At 35.5% G+C, this 17703-nt stretch overlaps 1 protein-coding gene across 1 annotated transcript in view; it reads right to left on the bottom strand.

Annotated features, from left to right (window-relative positions):
• BRINP3 (BMP/retinoic acid inducible neural specific 3) overlaps positions 1 to 17703 on the bottom strand; it is a 226205-nt gene that overhangs the window by 69738 nt on the left and 138764 nt on the right. The window lies entirely within an intron of this gene.

The raw sequence follows: 17703 nt of genomic DNA, 5'->3' as shown, positions 1-17703 counted from the left end.
CTATTGCAGAGAATCTTTGCAGAGAATACTTTAGTTGACCAACAGTCTAAAAACAGTTTATTTCTTCATAGCTATGGGAATTAGAATGAGTTTAATAACAGTGGTTAATAAAAATGAGGTCTGTGATTTTCACTGATGAAGCTTGTGTACCTGAAAAATCCTTGTGGAAACTATGGAAAAATTTTGACTTTTTCTGTGTAGCACAGCAGGATCCAGAAGTAAAAACCTTTTATGAGCTGTATATATAATGGTATTAGCAGTGGGATATTTTTCCTCAGAAAAGGGCCTAAGATAAGATTAGACATAAAACTCTAGACATTCTGCCTATCGTAATCTCTGAATCCATGACCACAGAATGAAAATACAGCTAAATTAATAAAAACAGAATCACCACAAGCAGAGCTCAGGCTTAACAGTTGAGGATTGTGCTTGACAACAGGAAGTTAGTTAAATGAATGAATAATTAAAAAAAAGTCAACAATGGAATATTATAGATAATTCTTAAGTGTCAAAAAAAAATTATAAAAGTTAATTTCTTTTTTAAATGTTATTCTAAGCAAAAAAAAAGTGTCTAATGTAGTTTGTCGCCAATGAAGCACTCCAGCTTTTGAAGCACTGCTGTGATGCCCAGAGGACAAGTAGGCAGCTCCACAGCAGACTAGGCAGCACCTCAGTTTGTTTTTGTGGTGTCTTTGTTTGTTTGTTTGTTTGTTTGTTTTTTGTTGGATTGGGTTGGTTTGGTCTGTTTTTTTGTCTGTATAGGGAGTCAGGGAAAAAACCCTAATGCCTAGGTTAGACAGGTATAAAATACTCATTTTTTTAAACTGGATTGGGTGCTGTAGAAAATTCATTGTTTTGTAGTTCCTTCTCTTCTATACCAAGACTAGGCAGAAAGAAGAAAGCAGAAGTGGAATAAAACCAATACAAACAGAGCCATAGGAGGAAATGCTGGCCATAGAATATTGTCCCAGTCAATTGACAAAGTATAACCAATTCTTCTATCATACCCCCTCCTAAACTTCCTTTTACCATCTAAGAAGTTGTGTCCATAGTTACCCTTATTTCATGATCTGCCTCAGTTTTGAATACAACCACTTCTATCTTCTTTTCCTTTAGGTATTGCATTCTGCTCTGGATCTCCTGGAGAATAAGCCTAAAATATGGGGTCAAGGAGCTCATTTCCAAAAAGCACACCTCCATTGAGCTGCCAACAGACATGCACACAGATAACTAACTTTAACTCTTATGAACAGAAGGAAGCTTGCTATTTTAACAATCTGTTTTGAAAGGAATATGAAGGTCTGCTGAAAGAATGCATGAATGTTCATGTATTGCCTGGCTCTCTTACAGCCTGTGCTACTGCCAGCATGTGTGGGTGGCTGCAGCTGGATCATGCTATTCTTGAAACCACCAAGATTTCACATTTTCCAAGATCTCTTGCACTTTTGCAAAAAGTAAATACAAAATCTTAGGTTCTTCCAAGCTCTTGACACCTTTCTGTCACTTCACACTAGTGTTCCTGAGAGTGGAGGAGACCCTTCGCAATGCCAGCAGCCTGAGGACAGGACACACAGAAGTAGCTTCAGCCACATCTGTTAGCAGAGTGCCAGCTGCACAAGGAAATGAGACAGTCAGGATGTCTTTCCTGCACACATTTGGCAGTCTTTAATATCTATGCCAGCGCCAGATTTACTGTGTTTTTTCTTAATCATCCTGACTCAGCACAAAGACGCTTGCATGGGCATCAGATTTGGCTTGGACATGGCTGGAATGACAATTTTGATTTACCTGGGATCTTTCAGTCCTCTACTCTCCAAACATGTGATGTAAAATTCCATTCTAAAATTTCATTTGTGTGTAGTACCCGCAGCCCATATACAGAATCCTATTGTTTTTACAATAACAGTCAGCTACGTCAAATAAGATGAATAGCCAGAAGGCAATAAAAGAGGGGTGGATGTTGTTATGAATTTTATCCTAGTTCTGAAAGATTATTCACAGCATTTGTCTATGCAATTCTTTATTTGAAGATCATTTTATTCACAGAATCACAGAATCACAGAATGGTAGGGGTTGGAAGGGACCTCTCAAGATCATCTTGTCCAACCCCCCTGCTTGAGCAGGTACACCTAGAGCAGGGGGCACAGGACCATGTCCAGGCAGGTTTTGAATGTCTCCAGGGAAGGCGACTCCACAACCTCCCTGGGCAGCCTGTTCCGCTGCTCTGTCACACTCACAGTAAAGAAGTTTTATCTCATATTTAGATGAAACTTCCTGTGTTCTAATTTGTGTCCATTGCCCCTTGTCCTGTCATTGGGCACAACTGTCCAGTGCCATCCTCTTGACAACTGCCCTTCAGATATTTATAAGTACTGATGAGATACCCCCTCAGTCTTCTCAATGCTGAACAAACCCAGACCTTTATTTTAGTGTTGTTTTGTTTTTATATTATTATTATTATTCTTTTCAACCATTTGTGTATAAGGCAATGCAGCTTCAAAGAGTTATATGAAATGTGGAAACTATAAAGTCAATTTTACAATTCCTATCCATTCATATAATTTGTATGCCTCCTGAAACCACAAAATAAGGAAGGTTAGTAAGTAGCTTTATAATTATTTTGCCCCTTTTTGTTCATGCATCTCCATTCTTCGTTTGGATTACACAAGATATAGGTAGAGAATACCACTGTTTTGATTATGGTAGTGATAGCACGTGGCGTAACGTGTGTTGAGAGGCAGAATGGAGAAAAATCATCATTAAATGGCTTTTTTGACTTCTTTTTTAGAGACTGGTTATATAAATCCACTGATTCAAAAGAAAACTATATATATGAAAAAACCAACACAGATTTTGAGATGATTTATAGATGCTTATGTTTGTTATAAGAAAGCAATAAAGTATTGTTCTAATAATAGTATTAATAAATAAGATTTTATAGGTAGAGCAAAAAATAAGGACCTTTTCCAACCAGTATGTTTTCTGTCACATCTATATATTTGTATTATTCAGTCTTTTACTTTTCCAAGGACCCTAGCCTTACTTTGTCAATTCCTTTGCCCTGATATTCTTAGCTTCTGCATATAAAATCCATTGCAAGAAGAAAATCATAATATATAGTCCCAATATACAATGAAGTAAGACTAATGCAGGTAAAAGTAATCCAAACTCCAGCTTTCCATGGATGACGCTTCTAGTCAGAGGTCAAATATGCTTTTTAATACTCTGTACAAATACAAATATGTTTTTAATACTCTGTACAAATACTACTCAACAAAAATTGTAAATCAGAAGAAAAAAATGAGTATTCGATAAATGAAATCCTCAAAATTCTGTCAAATTTTCTGATCAAATGAAAGGATTTTGGGTAACTCATTTAGTTACAAAGCATACTAGAGAGGGAAAACCAAAATGTTACAAATGTATTAATTCTGATTTGATACAAGTGTTACTGAAACTAGTGATGATTTTACATTTTCTGTTTCAGGAACAATAGAAACAAAACTGGAAAGGCAATGACACTTCTTTAATTATCTTCCAAGCAGAGAAGTGTGACTACATTCAGTCCCAAAATCACAGCTGAAGTGTTTTGTCTAAAAGTGTACAGTAAAAGATAAACCAGAAACAGGAGAGGGAAAGGTAAAATATAAATGCAAAGAGTATGCTAAGATGCTAGCATAGTCCAGAAGTGATTGTATATGAGCAAAGAGCATCATAACCACCTGCTTGTTTTGCAAGAGCTAGGCCTGCAGTCCATAAAGGATGTTAACTCACAAAGCAAAATACCACAGAGCAAAGTTATTTAATAACCAAAACCCCTTAAGAACCAGTAACAAAATATGTGTGAAATCATCTGACATGAACCAGGCAGGCTATTCTCAAGTGCCTTGTTTTCAAAGATTATCACAGAAAGGTTTCCCTGGGCAGCAGGGTTCTCAGTTCCCAGAAATAAACTATAACATTTGGCATTAATGAGACAAATGCCTACAGTTTTCAGTCAGTTAAGCCTCATAACCATGGTGATAACGACCTGATTATAAGTGCACTGAGAACATACCTCCTAGCACTTAAGCAGGGCTGAATTCTTGTGATATCAGTGGGTAGTATTTCCCTGGGAACTGTGCTTTTTTTTCCATGATAATTAAGCCTGTATAAGGCTTTCCTAACAAAAGAGGCATCTGTTTTTGCAGAATTTTTTTATTTTTCCTGGAGCATCCTTTTAAATGCACTTATCTAATATTCTTAACTACATGCCCATGCAGAAGTAGTGTGCTGTCTTGTATAAAGGACTATGCTCTTCAGCAAGACTCTTTAGAAATGTATTTGGCTTCTAAGGAAGATAACTAAGCCAACACAAAGGAGAATGAGACAATGTTAGTCACTTCAAAATAGGCAACTGCATTCATATTTATATAAACCTCTTCAATATTTTAAACATTAAAAGAATTATTTAGAGCAAATTCATCATATATGCATGACTACTCATGGAAGAAGGACTCTTCTGAATGATTGGTGCAGACAGACAAATTGGCAAAAGCATGGAGGGAGGGGAAACCTGAAGTCTTTAGGATTCTCCTGTATGACTCTCCTATCAACCTCACCTTCAGGACTTGTCTTCCAGCCCATGTTCCCACACATTGTCATCCCTGCACATTCTGCAGTCAGTGCTCATTTCACCTAAAAAAAAGTTGATCAAATGAATAGGAACTAAATGTACTTTCTATTTAGAAGTGGTTCTCCTGCCAACTTTCATTTTTTTCCCCCAGGCTCAACAGTTTTTCACAAAAGCACCTTTCTTTCAACGCTTTCCTTTACCACACAATAGTTGCTGCTCTGCTGTCCTACTTGTGTCATTGAGCATATTAAAAGACTCCCACTAATTAGTGTGGAATTAAAATAAATAAAATCTTCTGAATGTTCCAAGCACTGACACTTGTCGTGTTACCAGCTAGATGAACATTTCTGAAGGAAGTATAGACAAAGAAACAGCACCCACAATGTTAGGGCTGGATTAATATTTTGAAATATTTTTTTTTTAATTGCCAACAATCTAAAGCAATACCTCATAGGCTTGTAACATTTTCAGCACATTTTCTAGCAGCAATATTGATGGCATAGGACTGTCTTTTAATTTGAAGAGCGCACTAACTCAGGAGACCTGGCATTGCTCCCATCTTATTTTTCTATCATCTGTTGTTATAAGATGGAACATAAACAGTAAATTTGATCTTTCTGCAAATGAAAACAACAGCAAAATTTCCATGAACTTCATTAGAAGTGTTATAAGGACTTCTTTCAAGTTTTTGGGCAAGGACACGACTTTCAATTTCAATGAATGCAGCAATAAAACTTCCCAAGAGAACAGTGTGATCCCTCCATTCCCTCTCCTTTGTTTCTACACTCTCAGGAATTTATTGTGAACTGGATTACTCCATTACAACAATAATGAACTTGAAATATATTACCCCACATAAAGCACAAAATACCACAGAAATCAGAATATTCTAGGAAACGGAAATGAACTCAGATTATTTTAATTCTTTTCTGTTGTTACATACTTGAAAAATATGATTTAAGGGTGCTTAGGTTCATCTGATAGGGAGCAATCACCTGTCTGGTCAGGCCTATTCCCCACTACCTCAGAGAGAAATTTATTATCTGTAAATTCCAGGTGAATCCACAAGAACATCAAAAATTTTTTTGAATCTATGCTGTGCCACAGGAAAATTAGACAAGAAACCAAACTGTCAGGAATGTCTCAGCTCTCAGCTAGCAGGAAATATATATAGGTTGAACTAACTTCTAAAGATACTTGAGTTAGGGGTCAGGAAGGGAGGAAGAAATGATTAGTCCTTATGCTGTTCTGTAATGCTGACTCTGCAGACTGTGCAACACTCCTGAGGGAACGGAAGTTGAAAATGAGGATTTACCCCAGCTGAAATCACTGGCAGTGTTGACAATTCTGCCATGGGAGCCACAATTTTCCCTTTTCAATGACATTTTAAGTCCACTGCATGTCAGACACCATGTTCCCTATGCATCCTTATGTAAAGCAACAGGAAAGTTTGCAGGAAATGAGGCTGCTGGTAAAGCAGTCAGGGCAGCTGTACCAGAGCCTTTATTTCCAACACTTTCAGAAAACAAGGTTGCATCAGCCTTATAGAGAGAATAAGGACAGGCATTCTCTCAGAAAGAACAAGTTATATCTTTTAATTAATCTTGAAGAACAGATGAGAGTGAAATTCTTTTATGGAGAAGCAATAGATTTAGCAAAAACGTAATAAAAATGAAGTATTTTGTTTCACTTTACATTTAGATACTTCTGCTTGTCCACATTTTACTGGAATTAATACAAATATTATTTTTTAACAAATTTTATTGCCTAAAGACAGATGAGCAACAAAAATAAATGAAATCTATATAGTTTGTTTAAAAGATAAAATTACAGAGGACAGCAAGATACAAATTAAAATAATATTTCATGTTCATAAAAAGCAAAAGCAAAGAAACTTACTGAAGTAAAGCCCAATTCCTAACCCTCCATCCTTTCCCAAATGTAAATCCATTACTATATAAAGGACAAAAAGCTGTAATGAAATCTTGGGGCACATAGTGTAAAGGGAGACCATCTAACTACATTTAGCCCAACTGCAAAATCCCATATAAAGAATTCCCAGGAGTATTAGGAATAGGATTTATATCTTCACGGCTCAGTTCCAATATACAATGCTGAGGCTACTGGGATTTTTAACCGTGTCCCTATTAGTTTCAAGTAGACAGCATCATTTGGCTATTTATAGGAGTCACGGATATTATTAGTCTTAATAATACTTCAGTTGAATGGAAAATAATTTTCTTAGGTTGGGAAAGTGTGAATAAAATATATAGTTCTTCCTGAAACAGAATAAAAAGTTAAAATGTTATTTTTCTTTGTGAAGTAACAGGAAAAAGAAAGTTTAAGTCAGTATAAAAATTATCTTTGGATAATTTGAAAATATAAACTGACCTTTCATAGAATCATAGAAGCATTAAGGTTGGAAAAGACCCTTAAGATCATCAAGTCCAACTGCTAACCTATCACTGCCAAGTTCACCACCAAATCATATCCTCAAGCATTACGTCTACCCTTATTTTAAATACCTTTAGGGATGGAGACTCAACCACCTCCCTGGGCAGCCTGTTCCACTGTTTGACAACCCTTTCAGTGAAGATGATTTTCCTAATATCCAACCTAAACCTCCCCTAAGGCAGCTTGAAACCATTTCCTCTCGTCCTATCACTTGTTACTAGAGAGAAAAGACTGACCCCCACCTTGCCACAGTCCCCTTTCATGTAGTTGCAGAGAGTGATAAGGTCTCCCCTCAGCCTCCTTTTCTCCAGACTAAACAACCCCAGCTCCCTCAGCTGCTCCTCATAAGACTTGCTCTCTAGACCTTTCACCAACTTCGTTGTCCTTCTCTGGACATGCTCCAGCACCTCAATGTCCTTCTTGTGGTGAGAAGCCCAAAACTGAACACAACGTGGTCAGTTTTAGAAATTATACATAAATTATATTTTAAGATAAAAAATAAGAATAACTTGTTCTAAAGAAAAAATAAGTGCTAAAGGTTAACATTAGGAAGTAAAAATAATATAAAAAAGGATTTAAAGTCTTTAAGCTCAAAAATCAAAGTGATAAGGGCAGATTAATTAAGAAACAGATTTTCCATGGAGACCCTAGTTATGATTATGTATTTCTTTACAACTCTAAAACTTAGTTGCAATATTCTCTTTAGTAATATCTCTAACATCTAATAATTTAAGGTATTCCCAGACCTTATATTTTCTTCCTGGAATGCATGTGAACTGTCCATAGCACTACAATTGCTAACACTCTTCACCTCACTTACTATGACATCTGCAGCAGGACATTTTGCATGCCCACTTTATTTTGCCATATTCCAGTTAAACTCCCCCTTAGGGGGTTGTCATTCTAAACTCTCAAAAGGAATCACATTACTGTCCATAATGTGCATGTCTGCTGGCTTGCTATCTGCCTGGGTGACATATATGTTTTTAAGGATTTATTTTTGGGTTGTATCCTCATTACTTCCCACCCATTTATTCCCTCTGGTAAATGATTGTAACACATTTGCCTTTTCTGTCTCATTGGTACTGCCAACTCTCGATTTATAGTTTTGCAAAACTCTTGATTTTATGCTACTGATTTTTATGTATTTTCCTGCATATTTGAAGGCCTACACACAGAGTTAACAATTACAACTGATCTGTAATTTAATCATTAAATCCCTATCAGATGTTCAAACTGAAGGGTAGCATTTGGTTAAATTTGTTTTAGGAAAGAAAAGCAACTTTATACTGAAGCTCTAAACTTCATTTCACATGGATGCCTCCTCAGTGTTAGATGACTAGTCTAGGTATATTGCTATATAACTCTGATTGATTATGTTGTTCCATTACTACTATGTAGTTTCATCTGTGGTGAAAGAAAATCTTCAGCCTTTAAATCCCATGAACTTATGAAAAGACACAGAAAGAACATTTGGGACCAGAATCTAATTCCAAATTTTCTGCAGTAAATATGTATGTCACATATAGTTCATGGCTAGATGTTATTTGATTCTTACTCAAAGTAGGGCAATAAGATTGGCAAACTTCTTCACTGTATAAATTGTAACAGGCTAAGGATTCAAAAATCAAATCTCTGCCACTTACCTTTTAAACTAAATATATATGTTGTTTGTTAAATACTGTGTGGTACGAAAAGGCATCTTCTAATATTTATCTGTGATTGTACTTGAAACTCCAATCAAGGACAAATACGAACTTAGCTTAGGAACAGTAAACTACAAAGGACTTAGTGTTGACTCTATTCTGAAGCACACACATTTGCTGATGTTTTCTAAATCATTTAAGTAAGTTAAAGGAGCAATGCTCATAATCAAAGCTAATGTAAGCACTCAGGAACTCATTGCAAGACTCAAGAGTGCTGGGTTCTTACTTTGATAAATGAGGAATGGGTTTCATATCACCCAAGCATTTCTGAGGACTTGACTTGTGAGGTTCTCACAAGACATAGGAAACCTTTGTAGCATTTTGGCTCACCGTCATCCAGACTACTTCTGAATTCACTGTAGTGCTGAATGTTAAGGAAACATTTCAGGGCTTTTCTGCAACAATTTAAACCCTAATGGCAATAAAAGAATAAAAGTGGTCCTCATTCACCATGATTAATCTACATATGGAAATCCTCATAACAAAAATATCTCCCAAAGTCTCCTAGTTCTATTCCAGCTGGTATTCTGGAATGCAGAACCATCAACATTTACAGGCTGGTTTCAGACAGAATTAGTTGAGGAAGCACCAGGGAAGAGGGACTGGGAAAGGAAGGCAGTTTATCAGGAATATTAGCTTTCTATGTTAGGTCAAATTGGTGCAAGCCTGAGGTGAGGGTAAATACACCAAACCTGATTAAGATACAAATATTTACACAGTTCTACCTAGAACTGTCTACTATGAACCAAAAAACCCCCAAATTTTTAATAATTAATTATATATATATAATTAAAAATTACTTTTCAGGTAGCAATTTTTACAGAAAACTTGCCAATGTGATGATAAGCACTATTCTAGATTTAAAAAGTGATTGGAAAAGGCAAGGCAAGAGGAAAGAAACAAATCTGCAAGTGAAGAACCGTATGAAAGAAAAATGTTTGGTGAAAAATAAACCATAACATCCTAACAGTTTTACCAAGACAGAATAAATACCCCTTTTTATTCCCATCTGAGACTAGTTTCATTCCAGATAATTCTGTTGTTTTTCTGCTATATATCAGAAAGGAGGACTGGATTTGGTTTCTCATTTAGTCAAAATGTATTGGAAATGAGAGTTGGTAGCTGCGTTCTGTATATAGTCTGATCTTTCAGATTTGGTCTGTCAAAATAAATGGGAAAAAGACTGTTTCTTTTGTACTTAAGTCCTGTCAAATATGTACAAGTCAAGAACCCTGTAGCATAAGGACTGAGATGGTTTTAGTTATATTCACCCTTAAATATAGAAACTTCTAATGTCAAGCACTCAGAAGTCTGATGATTGTAGAGATTACCTTTAGTGAACAAGAACTGGGAAGGTTGAATGAATGAATGAATGAAACTATAGTTTCATTATATCCCTTAAAGTTTAAAGAACACAAAAAAAATTATAGAGGAGGAAAGAAAGAGTATCTGTCTGTCCAAAACTGCGCATCACATCTGGAGATGGAAACTTCAAATCACAGTTCAATGTTTTATTTATAAGAGCAAAAGTAAAGCTGTATCATAAGTTTGCTGAGTTTGATTAAATAACAAAAATACTTACAGCTGCAAACATATCAGATGTTACTAACGTATTTATGTAAACGTACAGTTATAAAGACCATTACAATGGTGAAATACAAAGAATTCAAACAAAAAGCCATCTTGAGAGGTAGGAATTACAGCCGGATGGAAAATTCCTACAGACATAGCAAGATCCTATATCTTCATCAAGAAAGACCAGATCCTTCCTAGTATAAATCAACACTGAATTTAGTGGAACATTGTGGACTTGCACCATGAGGGTTTCCATGTTTTTGGCAGGTGAAAATATCTCTGGCACATGACATTGAGCATATTTCATCAAACTCTGTTGTTAGACTATAACTCATTCACCATATATAAAGACTCATGAACTGATTGCTCTTTGGAAAGTTTTTGGCTAATTACTGAGTGATTCTCAATATTATTATTTCATGAACTAGACAAAAAGAGAATTTCTAACGTACAGAAGACTGGTCTTAGAATTAGGCTCCAGGGTTAATTTTATCCAGCAGAATGCTGTGCCTAGCTGGAAAATCATTCAAATTATCCTGATTCATGGGAATAGAAAGTCCTATCTAATATCAAGGCCTGCTCATTAGGACATACATGAACGTGTCCTATTATCTTAAATTGATATAATTTTTTGGAAAAAAAAAAAGTTTAGAATATAGAATCTTGTCCAAGGGTTTGTTTTATTAATTTCTTTCTGGACTTGACATAGATGAGAAAACACCTAGGGTAAAGAATGATGTATCATAAAGAAAAGTGCATTTCTTCAACCAAAACATAGAAAAAGAAGGAGCTAGGGTTCCTATGACCATGAGGTCATAGGAAATTCCCTAAATAGGAAATTTCCCTAAATGGGAAAGAGAGAAGTTCAGAATAAAAAGGAGGAAACAAATGAAAAGAGACTGGTGTTTATTATCAGTACTGTGGAGTTCCACAGAATTGGAAAGACTTTGTTCTGCTCATAAATGAAAGGAACTCTACTACCTGCAGTGTTTGATTTGTTTGCATGTAGACTACCATGTAATTTAGAAAATTTATAGACATAACTGAGAATCCAGCTCCTTTCATGATATGGTAGGTGAAAAAACCTTTGACACGAGTTGCTTTTTGAGTTACAAGTCTTACACATGTAAACGTTTGCATGAAATGAATATATGTCACTATTATACTTTTTACGTATTAGAACGTTTAGCTTGCATGTAGTGCACAATCCTTTCTAAGCTATTACACTGGGATAGTACTATATAACTCCTTATATCCTACACTGTAGATTTGCCTGCTTTCTATATTTTCATCAAGAGAGGACAGATCCTTCCCGTGTAAATGAACACCTAAGTTGTTGCTAGACTTGATTCAATTATCTGAAGTAACTTTCCTTACTTCTTAGCATTGTAACCTCCTGATGCTGTGGAGTTTAACAAGTGAAATGCCTTTGTCTCTTACCTCAGGAAAAAAAAACTATGATACTTTACCATTCTGTTTGTGCAATATACCAACTCCTTTCTACAGGATTATTTTTAATAGATTTCTCTTTGTGAGCAAATGAAAAATTTCAAGCATAGATTAAAATCATAATGCTTCGGTGCTCTTGCATATCTTAAAAAAAAAAAAAAGCAGACCCACACATTTTATCATTATACTTTAACCAAGTATATAAATTGCTATGCTTAAAGGAACATAGATTATTTGTTTCTTACAAAGATATGCGTGGCTCAGTACTGCTGTGAATGCCATATTTCAAACAGAGTACTGGAGTAAGAATAAAGTTCACTTAAATAGACTAAAATATGACAGAAAAAAATATTGTAACGTTCCTCTTCAAACCATTTTCTCTATTATCTGCAACATTTTATCATCACTTATTTTTACATATTAAGGATTTAATGAAAAGCTGAAGGAAAAACATGTGGGTTTTCCTTTTTTTTTTTTTTTTTAATTTTTCATTTTCAAGGCTCTAGGTACTCCTGGAGAAGATACAATTATATTTCCTTATACATCTTCATACTAGGTAGGAGACTGTATACTGGTATCTTCTATTTAGTGGAATTATTATAACTGTTGGAATATTATGAACTAGTATAGCTGTGAAACTATAGTTCTTTTATAATTTTCCCCCCCTTTTTTTAATAGCTTTCTTACTTTTTACAAAAATCAAAGGAAGAATACTGCAGATATCCCAAAGACTGCGAAGTCTATTGACTATTCATTGGGAATGAGGAGGTTAATTTGCGTAATCTAGAGGGAGGTAATGAATAATAATTTCATAAATAGGAAGACGATGGTTGAGGTTGAATGGAGAAAACCCTGATCTCAATTATATCAGTATGCATGCAAAGAAACTTCTTTGACTTCAGTGGACTTTATTCATTGTATAAAGCCAGAATCTCACCACACAAATTTAGAAAACACTTTTTATTTTGGATACTTGATTCAGCAATAGAATCTGTAGAACAGTGATGAAACTATGAGCTTTTCAGACATTAAAGATCTGAAAACACTATAGTAATCACTCAATACTGTAGAAAGTCTCTTGGACAAATAATGAAATCTTTCCTAAACCCAGATTCTGCCACAGCATATATAGGCATTACAAGCATTATCTTGTTAGAGATTACATTATAGCTTTGATGTCAGAAATGTAAATCCTGCTGACATACTATGTGCAGCCCTACAGGTAGAAAGCTGTAGAAGATAGCAATGATGTAACTCTCAGAATCAGTTACCTCTAATTCTCACATGAAGGATATTTTCAGGGGTGTTTTGTACCATTAAATTAATAAATTGAACACAATGACTCAGTTTGAATCATAATTTATAACAGCAAAATATGTTAGAATATATTATGGGTATCAATTCTACAGGAAAAATAGTATGAGCACTGAAATCTTTTAACAGCCTAATATTTTTTTCTAATCTTATTTATTCTGACTCTGAGTGTCTGTTACCCTGATATGCTTCCTAATCTGACCTTTGTGTTCATACATGTTGTTGGTACATGTTATCTTGTATTTCTTGGGGTTCAGAGGTAGGGAAGTGTTCTATGAATTTTATAGCCCTTGCTTGACATTTTCTGACCTGAAGACAGGCCATAGCTGTCAGTTAGAGTAGAGGACATTGAGAGTGCTGAAGTAAGTTTCTTAACCCATACACAAAACTCTGCACAGCCAGCATAAAGACCGAATTAAAAACTGTGAAACCTAAGTGCCTCCAAATCAGAGCTGGAATGCTGCGCTCTAACAGCATTGTTCCATATGTTTATTGTAGCTCTTCCAATGTTAAAAACCTTCTCTGCTTTCTGGGTTTATTTACTCCAGTTTCACTTTTTAGGAAAAAAAAAAAAAGAAAAAAGAGAATATGAAACGTTTAAGAACTGTAGCATAAATTGTTTATACGTTTTTGACAACTGTGATGGCAAGTGTTCTGTAAGTGCTGTCAGGGTCTCTTGTTTACATATGTATATTTTTAACCTGTTTGGGTTTGGCAGTCTTTGTTTTCTTGGAGGTTTTTTTACCCTTCTCTCTTGACTAAACTACATAATTGACATAACAGAGTTCTTTAATTTGTTATGGTCTATCATGTTGTATGGTCTATCCTTTTTTATTGTTGTTTCATGGGGATTTTTTTGGTGGTTTTTGTTTTGTTTTGTTTTGTTTTTTAAGTGAAGAATAGCTATCTAAAGTCTTTCCAAAATGCATAACCTAGCATCTCTATTATGTGCTATTTTGTTGCTTTGAAAGCATTTCATGCTGTTACCAACTAGCTAGAGATGTTATAACTTCTTGCACTCATTACTCCTCTATGCACATTGCTGAAAATATAATGAGACAGTGTAGTCTGTATTAGAGGCTGCTAAAACACATCCTTTTACGAGTGTCATGCTGCAGCTGCTGTGATGTATTGTGTCAATTATGTTGCTGATTATGCATTCTGACAGCATTTAGTAAAACATGTTATTGCATTAACTTGCTGGTCCTTTTTTTTTACACCTTTTCTTTCACACTGAAATAGTGAGGGCCAGTTTCTCAAAGGAATTGTGCTGCTTTACATCAGTTGAAGAGCTGACCTCTACATTACCTGTTAGGGAAAGCAACCCTGGAGTTTCAATTTAATTAAAACTCGACTGTCCAAATGAATTAAGGTTGGTTTTAATATTATCAACTTAAGTTCTTGAATAAGATACAGAAATAAATCTCTAACTTTTACACCTTCTGTATTCTTAGAATTAGTTAATGCTCCACACATAAGAGTCACAAGATTTTGTTATACCTATAGTGAATTTGATCCAAAGATCTCCAACAGGTCCCAAACATAAATGCATAAAAGCTCATGTATTTCAATTTTAGGAGACAAATACAAATCCTGTTCTGCACAGTAGAATATGGTTTAGAGGCAGCTACCTGAGATTCATCTAGCTTCCGAAAAAGATGGGATATAGCTGTGGAAGTCCAGGGCTGCTCCTGGGCAAATAAACCATATTGAGGTATATTTCTCTGGGCACGGCTGTGTGGTACAGCTTGCAGGTCATGTCCTGCATTTCACATTTTATTGATGTTAGCACCATGTACTAGCACATGGCCTCTGTGCTGTGCTTTGTGGCATGGCTGAGCCAGGCTCAAAGACTAGAATGTCAGCATTTTGATTCCAGCTGTCTAAATGTGCCTATCCAAATCCACAGTTAAATTCAGATTACTGAAAGACACTTAGGAGCTAGGTGATACCCAAAATGTAATGGAAGCTAGATGCCTAACTGCAGGTCCCAGTTCATCAGATAAGATTAGATAATGACCCAAATTTAAGTTTAAAAATCCATACTTAGCCATATAAATAACGAGCTGATTTTGTGGAGCTTTTAATAATGAGTGAGATTTTCAAAGTAAACTGCAAAAGTATTTAATTCACACAAAAATTTCATTGGAGTTTACCACATCAAGTCAAAGATTTGGGGCCACAATTTCTACATATTTCCTGAAAATCTTAATTTTTAACTCTGCCTTTGAAAAAATTCAAGCTTTGTTCTTGTATGAAAGCAGTCTGATGTGCCAAGGTCATGGAGAACTTGGAATTTCATAATGGACCTGAAGAATACTTGTTCTTGAAAATTGGTGCTGTTTTTTTTTTTCCTTGACACACTTAAGTAATGTCACCTTACCTACACAATAGAGAAGCCACAAATATTTTGAAAGGGACAATAATTTCTGGCTTTAAATTCCTTTGGATTGTTTAATTAAACTTACACTTACTATTTAATTTCTTCAACTGAGTCAACAAGTACCTGATATTACGGGTCTTTCCGGCCCAATGTTTATAACTGTGATTTTGCAACTTAAAGCTCTTGCTAGGCACAATTTTTTGAGCTTCCCAAGTTTTGGTTATTTACAAGGCTTCTCAGCTATACAGTCTTAAAACCTGTCCACAAACTGAATAGGGAAAGTGAGGGCAAGAAGGGTTTGGGATCTAGATTTCAAAAGCTTAAAATATTTGGCTGTGAAAAACTTCTACATTTAGAATTAGCCAGAAATCTGACAAAAGCACAAGGCTTTATAGTATTTCAGCATTTCTACTTTTGATTACAGCAATTACTTGAATCCAGAGAAAAACACATTCAAGTGTGAGGTATGAAAGAATAAAAATGAAGCTAGGAAGCTTTTGCAAACAAAATAAAGAAACAAAAAAAAACCTGTTTGGATTTCAGTCTGAATTTTGAGTGACAAGCTAATGTCATTACACTTAAGTTTCCTCTCTAACAGCCCACCATGGGTCATTCCTGGGTTAATTATAAATAATCAGATATATTTATCATCACAGTAGAGCTCTGTTCTTATAAACTATTTGTAATCTAAAGTTTTCAGAGACAACAGAAGTGCTTAAATTTCTCATAGCAAAAAAAAGTGTTTTGGGGGAAGAAAAAAGCAAATTACACAACAAAATTTAATTGAAATTAGAGGGCACATTCTCAAGGATGTTTATTCTTTCTCACTCACATGGAATAAATAGGCTGTAATCTGGCAGTAAATAGCTGGTGGAAAATTCAGTTTATGCATCTGTTCTTCTGTTGCCTCCTGTTCTTTTGTTGCACTGTGGCTGTCCCACAGGTGTTTGAACCCTGAGATAACACCTACACCTGCCCTAACTCCCTTGAAAGAAAATGTATTCTGGAATGGAAGAAGATATCCTCCAAAAGACAACTACTGTAACAGCCTCACTTTATTATCCGGCAATGCTATGCTTGCCTAACATAGCTGTTTATCTTTTTGCAGAATGCAGTGAGAGTATTCAATAATATTTAATTTACTAATTTATTGTGTGATCAGTGTATTTCTTATGTGTTCTGCACAATTGTTTGGACTTAGTGAAGTTCGTTAGTGGCAGTGGTGGAATAACAGCTTCTAGCAAACAGGAATCAGGGTCACTTGAGCAGGAGTATACTGCATTAGACTTAGAAAACAGGATGAGATCTAGATGTACCATGCACAACCCTCCACATTTATCCACCATTGAAAAAGTCTCCTAATTAGTTGTTAGGAGTATGGATGCATGATCGATCTCAGCCTACTACACCAACACCATTCTGCCAGTGGGCAATGACAGGACATATTGTCAGAATCACAGTAGATGATACAGTAAGTTGTGACCTTCATGTCTTGTGTACACCATCCATCAATCAGTAAAGGAAAGAGGTCTGTCATATGGATTAGGGTCATTGAATAGTGCTAGGTCTCAGGTCATTTCACCTTCTGTTGGGCCTCCAGCTATGGTTAGATCTTCAATAGCTGCAAATTATCATGGCTATACAGAAGTAAGAACAACACCAAGTTGGAAAAGCTGAGAATATTGCTCATTAAAGATACCACACAGGGAAAGAAAAACAGTTGCTGACTTTATTTGTATTCTGTTTCCACAACTGTACAGGATTTTATTAAACAAGAGGAAAGCATACCCCATCATCCTAACACGGATGTTAATAGGGAGAGCTAACAGCCATCAGTGCATCTGAAGAGAAATTTTCATACGAAAAATCTTCTAAAATGAACATGCAAAGGAAGTAATGTTGGATCTGTAATATTTTAAACACAACAGGATGTACATTCATGTAAATATATATACAAATTAGATGCAGCCCTCAGGCACTTGGTGAGTTTCCAGTGAAGCCCTTGAGGCTGCAAACTGTTGATTTAGCATATGAGCCTAACCACTCACATTAAAATGCATGCATTAAAATAATATTGGAAGAATGTATGTATCAGGGCCTTTTAAATAAGTTAAATATTGATATAGGCTCTGAGCGGCTCCCATGGACATTTGATTTCTATTTGGGAAATGTTGTGAATGGTGAGTTTACATTTTTTAGTGTGGAAT

Source organism: Phalacrocorax carbo, chromosome 6 (genome assembly GCF_963921805.1).
Source record: "Phalacrocorax carbo chromosome 6, bPhaCar2.1, whole genome shotgun sequence".
NCBI classification, from domain to species: Eukaryota; Metazoa; Chordata; class Aves; order Suliformes; family Phalacrocoracidae; genus Phalacrocorax; species Phalacrocorax carbo.
The sequence above is the reverse complement of the archived record's forward strand: the minus strand, read 5'-3'. Positions and strand labels throughout refer to the sequence as shown.